Source organism: Lutra lutra, chromosome 7 (genome assembly GCF_902655055.1).
Source record: "Lutra lutra chromosome 7, mLutLut1.2, whole genome shotgun sequence".
Taxonomy (NCBI): domain Eukaryota; kingdom Metazoa; phylum Chordata; class Mammalia; order Carnivora; family Mustelidae; genus Lutra; species Lutra lutra.
Genome location: NC_062284.1, coordinates 52,610,877 through 52,620,775, shown reverse-complemented (window position 1 = coordinate 52,620,775; position 9,899 = coordinate 52,610,877). Strand labels below are relative to the sequence as shown.

Below are 9,899 nucleotides of genomic sequence, written 5' to 3'. Positions count from 1 at the left end.
ATAAATCTTTAAAAAAGAAAGAAAAAGGATTCCAGCTCCTTTCCCTTCAGTTGGGACAATTCTAAGCCACAGAATTTATAGAGTCCCCTAGAAAGCCATTGTAGGCTTGCATCCTAGTTACATTTATCAACATAAGCAACCTTCACTTCTTTGTCTCAGTTTCTATTCCCTTAATGATATTTTCAAAAGTAAACTTCCAAATAAACTACTGGCTATCAAATTGTGTGTTTGGATCATCTTCTGAGGGAACACAACCTGAATAACTAGATAGAATTACTAGTCCTATGTATATTTGATGTAATCATTCCTGAGATTCTCCAAAGCATGGTTGCTGTTCATTTGCAAACCTGTGGGAAGCAGAACAGATGTCATTATACCTTTCTACTATCAAAATGATCACAGTTTCAGTCATAAATAGTGATGCTATCTCCTAAAATAGTCCATATCATGGTGTGTTCACATTTCCCATGGTAGTAGAGGTTATAAATAAGTGCTCTAGTAGTTGGAGTGTGTTCCATGAGATAGGTGTTATGCCCACATCTGGCCATGTTCAGTGTCAGAAGCCTAAGGGGGAGTATCTAAATGGCTGATGACATATAGTCTTAGAGCTCCAAAGTCAGATTCAGTCAGCAAAATCTGAAATCATGTCCCTGCTAGTTTAATCTTTTTATTGCTACCTTTGTGTCCTGTAATATATAGTTCTGTAATATATAGATGGCAGGATTCGAGTCACAGATGATATCAAAGTCAGCAGGGAATAGGCATTATCACTTGATGATGTGGGGGAAAGGTCAGACATAGAGAAATATGTGTGGATTGAAAGACAGAACCCACCACAGTGATGTGAGCTGATCCAGTGACAAGTGCTTTGGATCAGTCTTTTGAAGAACATTTCCAGACAGTGACCAAAATGCATAGGAAGGGTTAGCAGAAAGAAGGTGCTCATGCTCATGACATTACTGCTGACCGCAACAATAAATTCAAACTTGGCTCCATGTATGCATGCAAGTTTTATGATTCTGGGAAAGTCAAAATAGAAGTTTTTACTTTATTAGGACCACAAAAGCACAAGTTCATACTGAAAACAAATTGAGACATTTGTAGATCAACCCAAGTACCCAGGTAGTAGTTATAAATGAAACACATATTGTAGGATTCCTATTTGGGTAGTGAAGAGGCTTCCAGATTGCTGTGTACCTGTCAAATGCCATGGCTATGAGTAAGACCATTTCCATTCCTCCCATGATGTGGATGAAGCATATCTGTGTCATGCAACTTTGGAAAGAAATTATTTTGTTTTGATTTGAAATACCTGCAGTCATTTTAGGGACTGTGATTTAAAAAAAAAAGTGTCCACATCAATGAAACACATGTGGCCAGGAGGAAGTACATAGGAAAATGTAAATGGGAGTCTAAAGTTATCAAAAAGAAAATGAAGAGATTTCCTGGGATGATCCATAGAGAAATAAAAATAAAATAAAGGAGACTTTCAACATAAGAAGAACTCTAGTTTCCCAGGAACTAGAGTCCCAGCCACACAAACTCAAAAACCAGAGACTCTTTCAATCCTCTTTTACTGGTGGGAGCATTTTTTCTTTTCTCTTCCTGAAGAGATTTGTGGGGGCTTATCTGAAAACTATAATGACCTCTCCTGAGTTGGTTGCCCTAGAGGGGACTGCCAGTAATCCTCAGTGCCTGGCCCCACCTCTTCACATTACTCCTAGTCCTATGAGGAGGCTCAAGTCCCAGAAAGCTCCGTGAGTCAGGGATGAAGTGGAATTCATGACAAGAAGAAATACACACCAAGAGAACTATATAATTTTCCATATGATTCCATATGATTCCAAGAGACATCTAGAACATATGTATGGGAATGGATCCTAAGAGTAGTGGACAAGGATGGAACAAATGTAATATTGAATTGGGCTACACTTAATGCTATTAGTACACTAAACCATGATTCTGTATTCATTATATTCACTCAGATGGCTTGGAGTGTCTGTAACAGTTTGCTTTATTTGGTTGAATACAAATTTAGACCCAATTTGGGAATACATAGAATGAGGCTGATCTGCTAGAATTTTCTTAGTTGATACTGCTAGAAGTTATTCAAAGTCTGAGGGAGATTGCGATGCTGCAATTGCTGATAAAAATTTTCCCCTTCCTGTTTTTATTATTTGCTTTCCTTGTTATTCAAGAGCTTTCTTTTGTCTTCATGGTAAAATATAAAAAGACAGATAGATTGATAGATAATAGATGATGGATTGAAAAAAAAAGAAATCTTTTTTTTTAAAGAAAGATTTTACTTATTCATTTGAGACAGAGAGCTAGAGAGAGAGAAAGAGCATGAGCAGGGGGAGAGGCAGAGGGAGAGGAAGAAGCAGACACCCCACTGAGCAGGGAACTGGACTCAGGGCTGGATCCCAGGACCTGGACATAATGACCTGAGCTGAAGGCAGATGCTTAATGATCTGAGCCACCCAGGCACCCCATGAAAAACAAATCTTTTTTTTTTTTTTTTTTCAGCATAACAGTATTCATTATTTTTGCACCACACCCAGTGCTCCATGCAATCCGTGCCCTCTACAATACCCACCACCTGGTGCCCCCCACCTCCCACCCCCCACCCCTTCAAAATTCTCAGATCATTTTTCAGAGTCCATAGTCTCTCATGGTTCACCTCCCCTTCCAATTTCCCTCAACTCCCTTCTCCTCTCCATCTCCCCTTGTCCTCCATGCTATTTGTTATGCTCCACAAATAAGTGAAACCATATGATAATTGACTCTCTCTGCTTGACTTATTTCAGGACTGGAAGAGATTATGCTGAGTGAAAAACAAATCTTAATAGGGGAAAGAGATGGTAATTTACAGAAAGAGATGTCACCCCCCAGGTGACTCATTAACCGCTCTTCTTACTTCCTTTAGAAAACCAACCTGATTCTAGGAGACAATTCCCGTAACAGTCTGATTTCTGGCTGGCAACACCAAGTCTCTGACTTGAAGTTGGTCACTACCCAAGCATAACTAGTGCTGTTAATTAGCTGCTTTTATGATGGCAGTGTTTTGTGTAACTCAGTACACAGGGGAGAATTATGCAGCAGACAGAAACTTTCTGAGTTGTTCTGACTCCCTGAAGATAGAGTTGCTTTATGCCCTCAGGTGGAGAAGCACAATTGCTCCTGTTCATTGTGTTTCAGTATTAAAACAAAACAAAACAAAACAAAGACAGATGTATGCTGATGCAAGTAGCCTCTGTGAATGGTAGTTAAATGCAGGTCTCTAGACAAGGGTGCTTATGGATAGGAGGTTTTAATGCTACTGCTCATTCACCATAGTTTGACTTTGATTTTGTTATTTGTTAATCACAAGATGAAACTTACAGAAAATGGCAGAAAGCAAATTTATAGCTTACTCAAATTTTATAAAGTAATCATCACCCAAGTGAAGATGTAGAACTATGTCAGCTGTCCCATCAGAAACCTCTGTGACTCTTCCAAATAACAGCCACATTTTCCCTTTAAAGAAACCATTATTCTGTTATGCTAAAAATGTCCTTGCATTTTTTTTCTAGTTTTATCTTCCAAATATGCATCGCAAGACACTATGATTTGTTTTAACCATTTTTCATTTAATATGTCATTCAGATCTCTTCTTATATAGATTTCCCTCCAATACTTTTCTTTCCATTAAATTTATTTGCTGAAAAATGTGAACCTTTTACACTTGGTTTCTCATACTCTGAATTTTGCTGATTGCAGGCACTCATTGCAGTTCAGCATTGTCCTTAAACTTTATACTATACAAATGGCAGCTGGATTCAGAGGGTAACCAAACAGGGGTTTGATCCCATTTTTTATAACGTTATAGGTGATCAGGTGGCATAGCTATGATTTTCCCTCCTGTTTTTAGCAGCTATTAGTGCTTCAAATATATGCATATATTTACATGTGTATAAATGTATGTGTATGTGAGTATATATAAGTATATGTGTATATGGGAGAGGGAGAGAGAGAGAGAGAGAGAGAGAGAGAGATATTGCTCATACTAATACTGTCCAAACCAGTGGGCTTCTTTTTCCCTTCTCTTATTCCATATTTGTATCTCTATCCTTTTGCTCTCCTAGTGAGACTCTGGGTCTTAACACTATAAATATGTATTTTTTCATTTGCATAATCCTACATAGCACACAATATTATTTCAGAATTATTACATCCATACCACTATAAAAAGGAAAAATAATTGCTAAGACAATTTTCTTGCAGTCATTTTGTTTTTTAATTTAATTTTATTTTATTTTTATTATTTTATAAAGATTTTATTTATTTATTTGACAGAGAGAGACACAGTGAGAGAGGGAATACAAGCAGGGGGAGTGGGAGAGGGAGAAGCAGGTTTAGCTCCATGTGGGGCTCGATCCCAGGACCCTGGGATCATGACCTGAGCCGAAGGCAGACGCTTAATTACTGAGCCATCCAGGTGCCCCTCATTTTATTTTTTTAAATTAATGGTGTGTAGTCAAAGCATTATCTTCAAAAAGTTAATTGGAAAAAAAAAGAGCCATCCAAAAAATAGTTAATTGGATTAGTTCTTATATTTCCCCTTTAGTTTGGCTATGCCATTTATTGAAGATAATTTGGGTTCATTTCCTTTTGCATTCAAGTTTAGGGTCTTTTAAACAATTTACCATTGTTGAGTTAATGTCAGTTTTTGAACATGTGACTGATTAACACGACTAAATTAAAAATTGTGCAGTCTTAGAGGATGTCCCATTCTCCTGTATCCCTTCTAGCACATTCCCTTTTACCAGCCATGGTAAACATGGGTAACATAATACATCAGATTCTGGTACATGACTGCCATTTTTCCTTTTTGAACAAATTAATATTTTGTTTTTTTGTGTGTGGTTGTATAATGTGTTTTATATATTTATTTAGTGTTAAGTTTTTATTTTAATCCCAGTTAGTTCATATACAATATTTTATTAGTTTCAGGTTTACAATACAATGATTCAGCAGTTTCATACATTGCCCAGTGATCATTCCAAAAAGTGCACTCCTTAATCCCCATCACCTATGTAACCCATTTCCCTACCCACCTCACCTCTGGTAAGCATCAGTTTGTTCTCTAGTTAAGAGTCATTTTCATGGTTTCTCCCTCTCTCCTTTTCCCTTTGCTCATTTGTTTTGTTTCTTAAATTCCACATATGAGTGAAATCGTTTGGTGTTTGTCTTTCTCTGACTGACTGACTTTACTTAGCATAATACTGTCTAGCTCCGTGGACCCTGTCATTGCAAATGGCAAGATTTCATTCATTTTTATGCCCAAGTAATAATCCATTGTATGTTTCTATATACTAATTCTTCTTTATCCATCCCTCAGTGGATAGACACTTGGGCTGCTTCCATATCCTGGCTGCTGTAAAAAATACTGCCACAAACAGGGTTGCATGTATCCCTTGAATTAGTGTTTTTGCCTTCCTTTGGTAAATAGCCAGTAATGTGATTGTTGAATCATAGGGTAGTTCTATTTTTAACTATTTGAGGAACCTCCTGTACTATTTTCAAGAGTGATTGTACCAGTTTGCATTCCCACTAATAGTGCACCTGTGTTGCTTTTTCTCCATATCCTTGCCAACCCTTGCTGTTTCTTCTATTCTTGATTTTAGCCATTCTGACAGGTGTGACATAATATCTCCTTGTAGTTTTGATTTGTAATTCCCTGATGCAAGTGGTGATGAACTTCTCTTCATGTGTCTGCTGATTGTATGTATGCCTTCTGGAAGAAATATATGTTCATGTCTTCTGCCCATTTTTAAATTGGATTATTGTCTTTTGGGTGTTTAGTTTTATAAGTTCTTTATATATTTTAGGTACTAAACCCTTATATGTTCTGCCACTCCATAGGTTGCCTTTTGGTTTTGTTGATTGTTTCCTTTGCTGGGCAGAGCTATTTGTTTTGATGTACTCCTAATAGTTCATTTTTGATTTTGTTTCTCTTGCCTTAGGAGACGTATGTAGTAAGAACTTGCTATGACCTATGTCAAAAAAGTTACTGCCTCTGTTCTCCTCTAGGATTTTTATGATTTTAAGTGTCATGTTTAGTTCTTTAATCCATTTTGAATTTGTTTTTGTGTATGGAGTAAGAAAGTAGTCCAGTTTCATTCAAAATGCACACAATCTAAACCCATCATTTTATCCCATACTCCTCCCTGATGATGCCTTATAGCTCAGTTATTCAGGTCTGCTAAGTATTTCCACTTGTGCTAGGCTTATTCCTAATAAAGTATCTTTGTTCATACTACTCTCTCTGCTAGGTTATTACTACCCTACATTTATGTCATTTTCCCTTGAACTCCAAAACAGTTTATATTCTATAGACACTATCTCAATTCTTAAATAAATACAATGTTATATGATCTCTGCATTTATAAAAGCATTTTAGGACATGCACTTTTGAAAAAGTATTCTTAGTGGTTTTGTAACCCATCACAATAATTTTATATTAAGGTTGTTGGGAACCTCTCTATCAAACTAAAACAAATCTTCTTTCACAATTTTGCTATTTGAGGCAATTTATTGTATATAAGTTTTGAATGTAGTCTGTGGACGTTGGACTCACCTTATTTAACACTTATTTTTACCATTTTTACAAATGTGGATACTAATTATATTAAATTCTTATGCTTATGAATTTCAAATGAAGTGGTAAAAGTGAAGTGTTTTGCACAGTTTTTTGTATTTAGTGAGTGTACAGTAGATTTAGATAATTATTAGTAGGAAGATTTATTACATTCTGATTCATAGAGAAACCCTGGCTCCCTATGAATTTTACTTTTTTAAAGAATTAAAGAATTTTACTTTTATTCTAGAAATACTAATCATAAAAAGATGATTAAATTTCATTAAAGAATTTTACTTTTATTAAAATTCTTAAATAAATTTAAGATTTTTACTTTGTATCTTTAAAGAATTTTATTTATTCTTTATTAATTTTTTTAAATTTTATTTATTTATTTATTATTATTATTTTTTAAAGATTTTATTCATTCATTCAACAGACAAATCACAAGTAGGCAGAGAGGCAGGCAGAGAGAGGGAGGGGAAAGCAGGCTCCCTGCCAAGCAGAGAGCCCAATGTGGGGCTCGATCCCAGGACCCTGAGATCATGACCTGAGCCAAAGGCAGAGGCTTAACCCACTGAGCCACCCAGGCACCCCAAAATTTTTTTTTAATTTTAAAGAATTTTACTTTATTCTAGAAATACTAATCATAACAAGATGATTTTAAATTTTAATTTAAAATTTAATATTTTAAATTCAATTTAAATATTTAAATTAAAATTTAAATAAAGTTTTAAAGAATTTTACTTTATTCTGGAAATACTAATCATAACAAGATGATTAAATTTCAGTTCCCTGTATCCTTCTGTTTTCCCATCTTTAGAATGAAGGCACTGGATTAAAAATTATCAAAATGCACACTAGTCTAATACTCTGTGGGGCATGAGTAAGGGACAGAATTCCAAAATAATTTTCATAGTCTCTCAGAAGCTTGGATAGAAACGTGAGGGCTAAGAACGATGTAGGGATCCAGTCTTAGGGGAAGTTAAAATAAATGAAGATTCTAGAAAAGAAGATAAAGATTATAAGGCCTTATAGAGAATGGAATTTATACTTACCATTTGTGATATTGAAATGCTTAGAAGAAAAAGTGTTAATCCAAAATAAAATTAAAGATGAAAAATTGAAGAAAAATAAATAAAATAGCAGGAAAAAGAAAAGTGATTTAAAGGTGAAATGAGAAGTGAGGAAAATGCAAGAAATCTATGTGAGAGAAAATGTAAAGGGGTTTAATTGGAGATAAAATTGAAAAGGGATTCTGGAATGCCTGCTAAGGGATTTGTGTTTTATTATGAATACAGCACAGAACTGTTGAAGAATTATGTGCAGTTGTTTACTATGTTTCTAACAAATTCTGAGTAATTGTGGAAATTGATGCATCCAAGGGAGATATGAAAGCATAGCGTGTTATTCTTACCAAATTTCTTGGAGGAGTAGTGTTATTTGTTTTCAACATTTCCCTAATCATGGTTATTACATCATTCTTGGAAATTACACTTTTTCTTCATTATCTCAAACCCTTTCCTTAGCCCTATTCACTAGTGCTCCATATTACTGTTTTCAAGATACTTTAAGAATATAGCAATTCTAATTTTATTTTCAAGGATAAAGAGAAGTCTAATAGTAAAACAAGATTTAAGCCCTCTGTTCCCTTCTTCTTAGCACAGTAATAAATACAATCACAGTAATCATTGACAACAGAGAGGATGGGATTCCTGTTGTGAGATCATTTCTGATGTGACTGATTGGTTAGGATGGTTCTTAAGAATTAAAGTATGCAACTTAGAATGGCACTTGCTGCAACCATTTCATTTCACTGAGAGGACAGACTTGATACTCATATCTCCATAAGAAATATGCCAAATGTGATAGCTGCCCAATGGTTTCTCTTTTGAAGTGAAAAGACTTTATGCCATGATAACAAGTAAGAATTCAGAAATGCTGCTCCTCAGCAAGAGGAATTTCTTGCTCACTGAGTTAAGACATCTCATTTCCTGAGTGTATGCTATGGAGGAGTGAGTAATGATGGTGGATTCTCAGTTACAGGGGACCTGCAACCTATGTAATCCTTTCAAAGCTCATATCTGATTCTTCAAAAATGGCTCAAGGAGTTTGAGAATAATTCTATTGATTCTAAGTTAAACATTAAGTTTATTGAAGAAGTTCTCCAGAGGCTTCGACACTGGCTATAGCATTCATGAAGAGCCAGCTACAAATGAACAAGAAAATCCTTACCTTAGTACTAGATTAAACTTAAAATTCAACACTGAGGGTGTTATGTTTGTCCTAAATATCTTTTACCTCTCTTTAAAGAAAAATACCTAAAGTCCTCATAAATTTCACTGAGATTGAAGTCAGGAGACTTGGGGATTTTAGTAAAAAGTTACCATATGATTTTGGCCTGTGATTCAGAATCTCCAAGCCTTAGTTTTCCTGTTTACAAATGAGCTCATTGGACCAAAAGCCTTCAAAGATGAAATTCCACAACTCTAGGAGTGTGTTCTGCACTTTTTATGAAAGAAATATCCAAAACTAGATTATATTGGAATTGCAGGAAGGAGGGAAATTGGTGGGAAAGAGAACACTGCATCTGGGTATATAGGAAAAATGATCCTTAAATAGAAAGTGTATGTTATACAAGTGTTCTAAGTGTTGAGTCCTTCTGAATTTTCTAGGCTAATCTCTTCTTTCCTGTTTTATAACACAATGAGTGCAATTCCTGTTAATATTCATCCTAACTCTCTAAGTATTTGAACTGACCTCACAGGATCGTTCCATTTTTCTTAAAGATGCACACACAATTGAATTCTACCAAATGGGTTCTTACTAATAGAAGCATCTCGTTGTCAATAAAATGCTACAGTGTGGTTAGTTCTGCTAATATACTTCACTTTCATCATTCCACCTACTTCCTTCATAGCTGGAAGAGACTGCAACAATTTTAAGAGCAAGGAAGAGTATAGACTTTCCTTTTCTGTACTTTGTCTTGAAGTAAAACATTTCCAAGAGAATAAAGTGTGTCTGATTGGTCCTCTTTTAGGAAATCACTTGGTTAAGAGCCATCTGTGAGTGACCAGAGACAGGTGAGGAGATCTGGAAATAGCCAGCCTGAAGTTTGAGTACTGAGCCTAAGCCATATGGTTTCACAGGTTTTCCTTCAAGGATATACACAGAATCTTTGTGAGTCAGGGCTTTTGTCACAATTTCCTCGCTTCCTTAGGTGTTCCTAGTACTTCTCTGAATCTAAAGGTGGTTTTTTTTTTTCTGTGCAAATGAAACT

General features: G+C 35.4%; 1 pseudogene; it reads right to left on the bottom strand.

Moving 5' to 3' along the window:
* Positions 1 to 767: 767 nt before the first annotated feature.
* On the bottom strand, positions 768 to 4,861 carry LOC125104427 (olfactory receptor 4F21-like; annotated as a pseudogene).
* Between the last annotated feature and the right edge of the window lie 5,038 nt (positions 4,862 to 9,899).